The sequence below is a fragment of the Theobroma cacao genome, chromosome 9 (assembly GCF_000208745.1).
Source record: "Theobroma cacao cultivar B97-61/B2 chromosome 9, Criollo_cocoa_genome_V2, whole genome shotgun sequence".
NCBI lineage: Eukaryota > Viridiplantae > Streptophyta > Magnoliopsida > Malvales > Malvaceae > Theobroma > Theobroma cacao.
Window position 1 is genome coordinate 34,752,454 of NC_030858.1, and position 12,820 is coordinate 34,765,273.

Sequence of the window (12,820 nt, forward strand, 5' to 3'; positions counted from 1 at the left end):
TATAACCCACCCAAGAGTATGAATTTCTTTTCACTTTTTGGATGCTGTGGCATTTTCTGATTGATTAGTTGTAAGCTGCTCCAATGGCAAAAGCCAAAGATTAAACACTTTCACTTTTTCAGGGAATTGTCATTAACTGCCTGTACCTTAAAGTTAAAAAAAGTACATCTGGGAGAGGATTGAAGAAGGCTCTAAAGGAGAGACTCCTTGTGAGGGCAAGAATCAGGTTCATGTTACTAGTAAAAAATTGCCGCAGACAAAGCACAACCTGGAGAGGTAGTTTTCCCTTCCCATTCCCATTTTTATCTACCCAAGCCAATGTATTTTTCTTGGTGCATTGTGAGTTTCTGAACTGGTTGACTGAAATACCTTATCCCACTCTCCTCCTAGCATTAATCAAATGTGACCACACTAAAATTTGTCATTGAAATTACTGTTACCACCAAAATTTACTTCTCTGTTCTCACTCTGTTATCATTGGAAACGTATGGTTTTTTCTTGTTATTTGTCAGCTTCATTTTTAGTGCTTAGACTTGAATGAGGTTTACCAGATCACACAATCCTTCATTAGTTACTTTTAAATGCATGACAAGAAGATTTAATTGCTCATAAATATTATTTTCTGAATAAGAACTAAAGCGTTAACTAGAATGAGACAAATAAGAGCAAATGTCTTGTTTCCGAATCAACTTTGTTCTACTCTAAATAAGAAGGGGTAGTTGCAAAATATGAATCCCGTTATGAAGATACTTTAACAATTCTAACCTTCTTATGTCTGCAAAATAGGTGCCCAATTAATAGCTTTAATGGCCATGAACAAAACAACAAAAACCATTCTTGTAAGTATCATCTTCTCTTTATTGATTGTTTGATTACCCTTTAAGTGAAAATTTTCAAATGCATTGCATTTATGCAAAGAGACATGAATCTTATAGACCCATATTCAGCTCAAAGGAGGCTGGCACCATCTGATTTGGGACCCAAATTCTATCTCCCAAACGGTAGTTCATTGATTGATTTGACCCTCTAAGCTGACGAGAGAAAATTAAGATGAGGGGAATGTCTAGCAATTATTTCCATTGCCTTTGCTCTATATGCCTGCGAAGCTAGGAGCATTTGATGTGGACTGTACTTTTCAAAGAAGTGCCTAAGCTTTTGTGACATTAGTGAAATAAATTAGATACTGTGGGTTCTGAAACACCATGAATGTTTATTATTCCTTTAGAAAAAGGATATACCCTCGATGACTTTGTCTGCAAGAAAGCTTAAGAAGCTCTCATTTCATGTTATATGGATTAAGGAAATCAATATATTGTGAAATGCTAAGCTTTAAGTTAAGTCATAAAACTTACCAAAAAGGTTCAATGATAATAGCAAGATTTTTCCTTTTTTAAAGTTATCATGTTGAGGATAGAGTACAATTGATAATGTATTCTAGCAGGCAGAAGGAAATGACTGTAAAAATCCGATAGCTGAAAATCTTCTGCAGCTGTTATCATACATTATTCAGTCTAAAAGTTTGTTAGCAAAGAGCTATTTTGTATAAATTTGATTAGATTTTTCCTTTCTGGGGGAGCACAGTTGAATCTCATGAAAATGAGTACTCATTCTATAGTTTTATATATATTTTTTATACAAAAAAAAGGGGCCAAGATCAGGACTAAAATTGGTAATTTGAGATGGAGGAGAACAGAAGAAAAGGGCCCAAGAACAAAACAGTTTTGCTCTTTAATTCTCTCAACTAAATTGGCATATATAATTGATGTTATGATATGGAAAGAGGAAAAATATTATGCATACGAGTATATGAATAATTCAAACCTTAATAAAGCCTATACCCAATTATCATGTGAGATAGGACCAAGTATTAAAATTGTGGCTGGCTAGATGGCTTTGATTCAACTATTACAATTCCTCTTAGGATGCTTTATTAGACCCGTGAAATGACAAGAGAATTAGTGCTATAAACATGCTTCTTTCGTTGATTACGTGATTGTTTTCAGTGTACAAAATGATGTAGTTTCCCATCGTAATCAAAAACAATGAAGAAAAAAAAATATGAAAGCATATCCCTTTTTTGTTTTTGTATTTTTATGCACAATCTCTCCGCACATAGTGCCACTCAACCAGGTGCTTTTAAGTCCATCAACTTCAAACCTAATACAACTTTAGTAGTAGTACCAGTAGTAGTATTTTGTCATTTTCATCGCTTTCTATTGCGTTAATTAGCAACTGTTTCAAGTTGACTGCAAACCATAGTTTGACTATGGCGAAATTAATAGATTTGTATATTCAATTAAACGTGATGGTGCAAATTGCAAAATTTGGGAGGCTTATGCATCTGAAACCGGCAAGTGGCTTTTTAAGATCACAAAATTACTGAAGCCTGGTGCATGTTTTGAGCCTAGAGCGGTGTGATCCATGCTTTTGTCCCCTATCTCACCAAGATAATGTATGGAAAAAGATAGGCTCACGTTCCGTTCTTTACTGAAATTCTGCACTTTCTATTATAAACATAATTCGATCTTGACTAGTGTTCCTCTTTTTTCAAGTCCAAAATGTACAACCATGTGAAGCCTACAAGACCAAATCCAAAACGAAGAATTCCCAGCACAAAAAAATAAAAATAAAAATTATAGAGATATATCTTATTCTTGTTTATTCGACATTTGTGATATATTTTTCTTGCCGAATCATGTGGATCTTTAATGTCATTTGCATCTTAATTGAAGAATTAGCTGCTTTAATTAATCAAGCAAGTGCTATGATCCTTGACACCAGGGTCATCATGTTTGTCTTTTTGTCAAATTTTGGGACATCGTTCTCTTAATTCTAGAATTTCACCACATTTACTAGCTGATAATGAGTCAAACATTGAAGGAAAGGGATACAAAAAAAAAACAAAAACACATGTTGTGAATTCAGCAAGCCATGTGCCGGACTTGGTCTTTCCATTTTCTAATGTTCAGCACACCTTACTTTCTTGTCCAACTGCTAAAACTGTCCTTCCATATGTTACATCCAGTGGGAGTAAGTACTCCTTCCTGATCACGTTTACCTTGTTTGGTGAAATGAGGAATTACCTTGCACATCAGATCAGATGCTGGACACTTACATGCTGTATCTCTGAGCATCCTGTTGGTTGGAGGAAATTAAGATGCAAATAGTCAACAGTTTTAACAAATGATATAATCAGAAATATATAGCAAAATATGAGACATTAATGCATTTTGTAAGTTTGTCCGAAAGAAGAAGAAAATCTGTAAGTTGGATACTAAAGATCCAGTTGGTAAGGCAATTTAGGGCAAACAGACTAACCCACAATCTTTATGGCCGGTAGTCTAGATCCTCCTCCATGGCATTGGAAAGCTGAGGCTAATCACGAAAATAATGTGCCAAAAAGTTAGACATGGGTGACCTACCATGGTAAGAATGGGATGTGGAGCCCTTTTTGTCTCCACCTCTTTTCTTTTCTTGTCTTCACAATAATTCATTCTTATATCAAACACTATTTTTCTATTAGCAATAAAAAATTTCCATAATATCAAAAAAAAAAAAAATTAATTCCATTGTACCAAGTAATTAAAATTTATTGGTGCATGATTGATGCGATCATGAAGTCTTAATTAATTCTTATAATATGTTCAGAATTATTGAATATTTATTCTACTTTTTACTTATATAAATAATCTCATAGTAAATTATAAATTAAATATATATTGAAAAAAAAATCAAGATAATCCATTAGTCTAGTTAGGTGGCTTTCAAGTCCTAAATAGGCCAATGGGTTTCTTTTACAAATTAAAAGCCCTGGCAAGATTTTACACAGGCTAGATACTGGTAAAGCTTATTGGCCAAAATAAAGAAGATATTTGGTGAAGCTTCTATGGAGAACTAGTCTACATGTGACCAATTATTATATATTACAACTTCCTTCTTTCAAGTTCCATTCCCTAATATTAAATTAATTACATTTTGATTATTCAACCATTGGGTTCTTTTTCTTTTTCTTTGTATCTTGTGATGTTTTACTTTGCTATATTATACTTAAAACCGTATTGAGAAATATTCTACTAAATTCCTATGGGGAAAAAGAAATTGGAAAAGAGAAGTTTGGTGGTCAAAGTAAGCAGCATCTTTTTATTACATAAGACTGTTATAAAGAAGTAGCACCAACACAATTTCTTTGTCATTTATCGTAGAGTTTTGCATGGTCCAACTAGCACAAAAGTTTTGCGCTTTGTGAGGGGCGGGAAGAAGGAAGAGATTGGTGATGACTGATGAGCCCTACAGCAATAAGGAGACCTAGCTTTTTCCATTTTGTCATGTTTGATTAATATTATAAGCCAAGACTAGTGAGCAAAAGTCTAATCAAGTTGACAAGTTAAAATTTGTGAATAATTAAGATGGTTAGATTTTTTTTTTTTTAAAATAAATTTTATTCTTTCATCACGAGTAATGCCGTAGCAAGTGTTTAACTTAATTGACCAAAGACTTTAAATCTTGAAATCTTTTTCATATTATACCCACAAAATTCATTTATTTTTTTCAATTAACTACCTTTCATCCAAATTGTAAAGTGAGATTTGCATTTGAATCATATTACACTTAAATATTATTAAAGTTAAAAGGATAATTTGTGTAATTTAATTGAAAATAATAATAATAATAATAAGTATGTCTTTCCCAAACCAAGGCATGGGAAGTATTCCCTTTAGACTTATTCTCCATTTGTTATTATATGCTTTTGTTTTCCAAAATTCCAAGTGGATCGAGCCATATACCTAGCTAACTCTAATACATACAAGTTGAAGTAATCATTAATTAAATTTGATATAACGCCAGCTTACCTACCTGATAATTACAGAAGAACCGATTTTTTGTTTTTATTTTTTCCATTCAACAAGATTAATCTATTTATAAGTATTTTTGTACTTATTTCATGAATAATAAATGTATAACAGGGGCCAAGGATATGGTCCACCTATTTCTTGCAGTTTGCTGTCCTCACAATGGTCATATACCACAAATTTCATGTCAGTATACAATAAATTAATTAATGAACTGATGGGTTTGTAACTTTGATGTCTTTATGCCAAATAAAATTTAAAGATCCTATGAAATGCCTCGACAAGCTGGGTTGGGTCTATCCTATCCTCCATGGATAGCAATCTTAAAAATAAAAAGCTTTGATGTCATTATGCACACAAAACTAATGTTGGATTGTTATCTTCTCTCTTCTTTTTCTCTTGAGGACTCCGAAGCAATGGTTATGGTCATGGTCATGGTGATTATGCTACTATATGTTTTTACCCCCCTTCCTAATAAAAGAAGAGTAAGAAAACAATAGACACTTAGCTTCATCATGTCGAAGTACAACAAGTATAAATGTGTCCAGCATTGTACTTAACTTCATGATATGTCATTCTCCAGTTCTATATATATGTGCACGTTTTTACTATACCTTTTACCTGCTGTCCATTTCCCAGTTCTCAATTTTCACCTATAAATTCGTACAAATAATGTTTGTCAGTGAATTTTGTGAAGTACTGGGGTGCCAAAAAGATTGGAGACAAAGGTCTATATGTATGCTACGGTAGATGATGTCTTGTTCCTTTAAGATGTTAAGTCTCACTCTCAATTTCGTGTTTAAAGCCGTACACTTACTGGTTTCCATGGAGATGGACGCATACGGTATACCATATTTCAGCAAGTTGCTTCTTTTATAATTGAAAATAAGATGGTAGGGTGAAAAGAATCAAAGGAGAATGTTAATATCGGTGCCCATCCTTATTTTCAAAACGAACTAATATGGCACCATAAGCGTTAAATCATAGTTATAATGAGACGGTTAGAACATCACTATAAGCCATTAATAAAAATGAGCAGCTGACGGAGAGTTTGCTGAATTGTTTAGTTGCAGATGCTCCACTGTACCTAATGCCCTCTGTCTGATTTGACAAATTCGTAGGTTTAAATTCAAGTAGCAAGGCTTCCTTAGCACACACAACTAACTTGTTTAGTTTACTTGCTCAATAGAAAGAAAAAACAGGGTATCAACAACAAACATAGATACCATATCTTGCTGGCAAAGTGTTTTTTTTGCCTAGCCTCTCCAATCTCCATCAAAAAATGATAAAAATTGTGACTTTCACCTGTCCAAATTGTTTAGACTAAGGTCAAAAATTATTTGGTGTTCAATTTTTTTGCAAACGTGTATAATGTTTGGTCACTTATTCCCCTTTTTTATTCCATTATTATGATTTAAAATGAAGGACATACTTACCTTTGCAAGGCACTTTTTTTATTTTTATTTTTTAGTTCAATGGTTGAATTATATACAATATAATTATCATTTTTTATAAATAGTTTTATTTTTTTGCTCAATAATTATTTTATATATTGATGATAGAGTTTTTAAACTTTGACATAATATTTTAAAAAGTTATTTAAATTATTCAAAAAAATTTAAATAAATTTTATTTTTTTATTGCTTTCAATCCAGTCGATCCAAATTAACTCTTATAATTAATGTAATGGTTGATTTAGTCAAATAACACTTATCTTTTTATTGTACATGATGTTGATGTGACATATTAAGATATCATAATAGATAATGATCTAATATATTAATAAGACATGATAATATAACATGACATTTTCACTCTTTATATTAGCACCACATGGGTATAAAATAATAAGTGATATTTTGACTAATAGTAATTAGTTAANACCACATGGGTATAAAATGATAAGTGATATTTTGACTAATAGTAATTAGTTAACCATTAATTATAAAAGTTTATTTGATTTAAAAATAAAAATATAAAGTCTTATTGGACATAATAAAATAATAAAGATTTATAATTAATTTTTTTACACAATTTAAGAGCTTTAATTATATATAAATAATTAAGGATATATCCTAAAATATCCGATTCTTCAAAATTTAACCAAAAAAAAAATCAATTAAGAATGATATATTTAATTAAGGGACCAATTACACTCAAGCAAAAAAAAAATTAATGACTTTTAAACTATGTCGAGATGGTAAAGTTCTCAGACCCACATATCACAACAGTTTTATTTTAGGGGAATTGTGTTTATTAGAGATGAACCATATGAAATAGTATTGAATTCCAACCTTTTCCCCCCGGGCCTACTTCGAAAATTTAAACATCTCTTCTTTTATTGCTTGATGTTATACTAAGAAGCTTTTCTTCTTTTCTTCCTGCTCAAGCTTCTTTAATTTATGCTCAATATCCGCCTATTCCTTTTCTGACTTCATAGAATCCTTCTTTCAATCCTAAAGTCTGTATTTTCCTTTATCGAGCCCCTTATTTGCTACTTTTGGTCCAGCAGATCCCACTTTTCCAATCTTCTGTACTGCTTTTTTTAGTTTTCTTAATTTCTTTAAAAAGCAGATGCCACTCCCCTTTTAAAATCTTACCAAAAAAATAAAAAAATCCTACTATTAGCTCCATGATTTATGCCAATTGCCGCCATGTCAAATATCTTATTCCCATTTTCTTGAACCAACAAAAATATAAGCGCTGTAACGTTCTAAATGCTCCAACATTTATTTTTATGACAACTTTTTTGGGTTAAATTATTAATCACATCATGGTTCACCATGTCATATGGTATGAGATATTCTGCCGACAATATTTCTATTTAGTTAAGCTGGGCATTTTCAGGAGAAATTTTCCATTTCAAGTATACAGGAAAAAAAATTAATTATTATTACATTGTTTATTAAATTTCCCCTTCGTTTTTTTCTTTGTTGGTCTTTTCCTTTTTCGCTTTTTCTTAATCTGGGTTGAGTCAGTGGACTATAACACCTGCAAATCTGCTTAATTCTATGGTTTGGGTCATACACAAGACAGCATCAATCAGTAAGTAAGAAATTATACACAATTTTGCCGACAAGATTTCATCAGTAATAACTTTTTTATTTTCTGTGACATGCATGTTTGCTAGGACATGAATCAATCAGACCAAATGTAATAAGGTCAGAGACAGTTTAGCTTGGGCAAAAAGATCATCAAAATCAGCTGAGAAACGCCCCACTTTGATCTTCTGAAAATGATAGCCGCCCGCTACTCTGAGAAAAAAATTTTCCCCTCTCAACGACCTTTTGCTTTTTGGCTTATTTGGAGTACAATCCTGCCTTGTTTGGTTAAAGAATTTTTGGATATATAAACGATGATAATGGCACAATTTGCGTTGCTTAGTAAGGTGTTTTTGCTTTGCTCAACTGAACTCTAGACACAAAAACAAAACCAGTAATCATAGTAGTTATAAACTGGCCCTCACATTAATTAAGGATAATAATCACAAAGATCAAAACAATTGTTATAATTGCAAATTAACGCATGGAAACCAAGTTTATAAAGCTGAGTACTGTTTTCAGTCCAAGCTGGACCTCTACTCTTCTTTTATGTTCAAGAGACCCCATGGGTTTAGCATAGTGGTAAAAGATATTTCTCTTTTTTTTAAAAAAAAAAAATTGATTCGACTCATTGAATGAAGAAAATTACTTTTTTATTATATAAATTGTTGGAGGTCAAAAGGAATGTGGGTAGTTACTACTTCATATCTCAAAGTTCATATTCAACACAAAATGTGTGGTACAACCTAGTATTTCTCGAGTTACTGACTCCTTTATCATTAACTATCCTTGGGTTAAAAGTGAAGTCAAAAGTTTACGACTCAGAACCTAGAGCACAAGTCTTGCATTAATCAACTTTTAATTGCTGCTCCTATTAATCAAATTCAGACAGGACTTTTCATGATTTGTTGTCCCTTGTCACCCTTGTTCTTCAGAGGGAAAAAAAAAAACATGTTAAGTTCCTAGACATGCGTTGTAACCCAAAAACCAAGAGTCCTAAATGAGCAAATCATGAGAAAAGAGATTGATGGCAACCAAAAAGGTGAATCTGTCGAATTGGTAATCCATCACATTGGCAGATTATGAGAATTCCATATTTTCAGGACACTTTTTATATATGGGCTGACAATTTGATCACCTCATTGCTCAAATGCAGTATTTTTTTTTATAGCCTCTTCTGCATGATTTAGTTCAATACATTTGGATTGGACCGAAGCTTATCAGCGACTAGCAGTACCTAGAAGTCAAACAATTGTGATTTATCAAATGCTTTCTCTTTTGAAAAAGAAAATGAGATTAGGGCCAATGATTGAGGCCCAAAGTTGAGCTAAGATTTGCTCCATGTTTGGTTTTGGTAAGAACTAAGGAAGGAAATAGAAAGGGGGAAACATAAGAAAAGAAGAAAGAACATACCAAGGAAAGGATGAAAAGTTGGTTTTCTTTCTTGTGTTTGGTATGGAAATGGAGGAAAAGAAAGAGATTATGAGTTAAAAGTTGTAAATAAAATTACCAACTTAACTAGAAAATTTATTTTTCTTTCAATTTAGAAGGAAAGAAATGGTCCAAATCCATTCATTTTCCTTTCTACCAAACATAGAAAGGAAAACAAAGAAACACTAGTTTTCTTCCACTCTCTTTCCTTCTTTCCTCTTACCAAACATAGTGTTGATGGGCTGAAATTTTGGACCGGACTGTGATCTATTAATTCCTAACCCACAAAAGCCCAGTCCAAAGAATAAAGACAGTTCTCTAATGCGGTAATGTGGCCTTCGCTGAAGTTCGGCCTTGACTCCTGCTCACTGACCGTATGTTTATTTAATACCCCTTTCTCTCTTTTCTTGGGCTTGGATCAAACTGTAGGCCCTGGTTAATGCGGTTCATGCCTTTGATAGACATGTTGTTATTGGACCACTGGGCTGATTTTCTCTAACTGAGCTCCAATGAATCATTTCTCAGTTTATAATATTGCATCATGTCATTTAATTTGTTTAAATTTATTTACAAACATTAAAATAAGATTCACGATCCAAATTTTAATTTCTTTGACTTTATTAATTTACAATTCCATTCAAAACTATATCATAATAGGACCATGAAATTGTGACTCTTGTCTAACGAGTAACGAAATTGAAAGATTCATACGGCAACACTGGATAAAACAAATCGAGGGATCAAATTAGTATCCAAACAAATCATGGATTCCCTTTTTTCTCAAAACAAAGTCAAGGACAAGCACCTCGGAAAACTATACTTGGACAAACTTGTCTTATCCAAAGGATCTAGGCTTGTTGGAAGGGAAAACGTTTATATTGTTATGAAATATAATTTGAAAAAATAGTTATGAAAGAAAAATATAATAACAAAAAAAGATCTTATTCAGATTTGTATTTACAAATGAAATGAAGGGTTTATTTATAGGCTAATAATCTTTTATTTAGATAAAATTTACAAGATTATGATAATATTAATGGATTTGACTTGGATGAATTAAATTCTACTAGTAATGTTAATCTAATCTAATCTATATCTAAATCTAAATATAAATAATCAAATATAAGACTTTAAACCAAATTACACTCTTTGTCTGACTAGTTGGGCTATTTGGCATGTCTTGACTGTTTGGTTTGATCTGAACACTTAGATTGTAACATAATGAACACTCACACATATATTTATAACATTACCCATTGAATGTCCATTGTATTAAAAATATACCTCATTAAAACCTTATTACTGATGAGAAAAAATTCGAGTGAATGAAAAAAAGTACATAGTTCTTTTCAATAATATGCTTTTGAAATACTGTCTCATTAAAAACTTTATTGAAAAAACTCAATAATAAAAACCTTGACAAAGAAAAATAGTACAAAATGTATTTTACTCTCTTTGATAACTGCATTATTTAAGATTTTTAAAATAACGCATTCCAATATTTTATACTAACTTTTCAAATATTACAGTAGGAAAATCTTTGGTGAATAAATTTACTAGATTGTCACTTGAACGAATTTGTTGAACACTAATATCACATTTTCCTTGGAGATCATGATTGAAAAAGAATTTTGACGAAATATGTTTTGTCTTATCACCTTTAGTGTATCATTCCTTTAATGTGGCTATGCAAACGGTATTATCCTCACATAACGTTGTTGAATTTTTTTCTTGGTTGACAAGTTACACGTTTCTCAAATATGTTAAGTTATAAATCTTAATCAGATATATTCACGGCTTGCCTTATGAATTGTTAAAACTTCTGCATGATTAGAAGAAATATCAACTATAGATTGTTCTATAAAACATTATAAAATAATTGTACCCCCACATGTAAATAAGTAACTTATTTTGAATCAAACTTTGTGTAGATCAAATAAATATTTTGTATTCACATAATCAATTAAATCTAATTTGAATATATTTGAGTAATATAAGCCTATATCTATTGGTCCTTAGAGATATCAAAATATATATTTAATTCCATTCAAATATATTCAAGTTGGAGAAGAATTATATCTTGCTAATAAATTTATACCAAATGATATATTAAGTCGTGTATTGTTAGCATGATACATTAATACTCTGAAATATGATACTTCAATATCAAGAACTTATTCATCATTCTCATGAAGTTGGAAAAGGTCATTTTTCACATCTAGTAATCTTACAACTGTAGACACTCAAATAAAATAAAAAATTTAAATTAAATTAAATTAAATTAAATTAACAATAAATAAAAAATATATAAAAAAATAAAAAATAAAAAATAAAAAAATAAAAAAATAAAAAAAAATCGGGATGGCTGGGCGTACGCCCAGCCATCCCGTCGCCTTCCCATCCCCCACCCACTACGCGTGAAGTGGGGGGCTCTGACCACCAACTCCAGGGGGTGGCAGAACCCCCCCTCGCCGGGTTGTCCAAAAAATTGGACAACCCGGCTCTTTAAAAACCCTGCAAAAAAGAGAGAGAGACGGGAGTTAGCCACAAAAAGGGGAGAGAAAGAACAAAAAGAAAAACAAGGAGAAAAGGGTGAGATCCGGGAGAAAAGGGAGAGGCCGACGGAAGGGGAGATCCGAGCGAAGAGAGAGAGAGATCGACGGAAGGTTCAGATCTGAGCGAAGAAAGAGAGAGATCTGCCGGCAAGTAGGGAGAAGAGAGAGGGAGGTCGGCGAGAAGAGAGGGGAAGACACCGGCGCCGGCGGGGAGAGGAAGAGTTTTAGAGAGAAGGCAGAGGGAGAGGTTGGCTAGAGAGAGAAAAAAAGTGAGAAAATGAATAAAAAAAGCCGAAAAGGGATTTTATACCCAGAGTAAGTACGCCTAAACGGCGCCGTTTCAGTGAAGTGAAGGATTCCAAGGGTCGGCGCCTAAACGACGTCGTTTGAGGGAGTCTCCAGAGCCCAAAACGGTGCGTTTAGGAGAGGGCCAAGCGGACCAAGGAAGCAGGCCAGGCAGACCTCCGCGCAGCCCAGACCACTTGGGCCCTCCTTCCGGCCCAAGCAAGGTGAGGCCCAACCCATTTTTTTTTGTAGATTTGGGCTCATTTAGTTTATTTTATTTATTTGTTTAGTTTTAATAAAGATATGTAAATAATAAAAAATATTAATATTATAAAAATATTGGAAGGCTTGCAAAAATAAAATAAATAATAATAATAGTAATTTATGATGCAAATATACATATTATATTATATTTTTAGATAAAAAAATAAAAAAAATAAAAAATAAAAAATATATAAAATAAAATAAAAATAGTGATAATAATAAAATGAAAAAAAACAAATAAATAATAGTAATAAATAATATAATTGGAAGAAAATATTTGAGTATTACCACCAAAAAGGGGGCAAAGAGTTGCCTCTTTCCGGTGGATATTTTCGGGTACGAAGTCAGAGACGGATTTTCACCGAAGCGTCGGGATAAATCCGAACTCTAAACT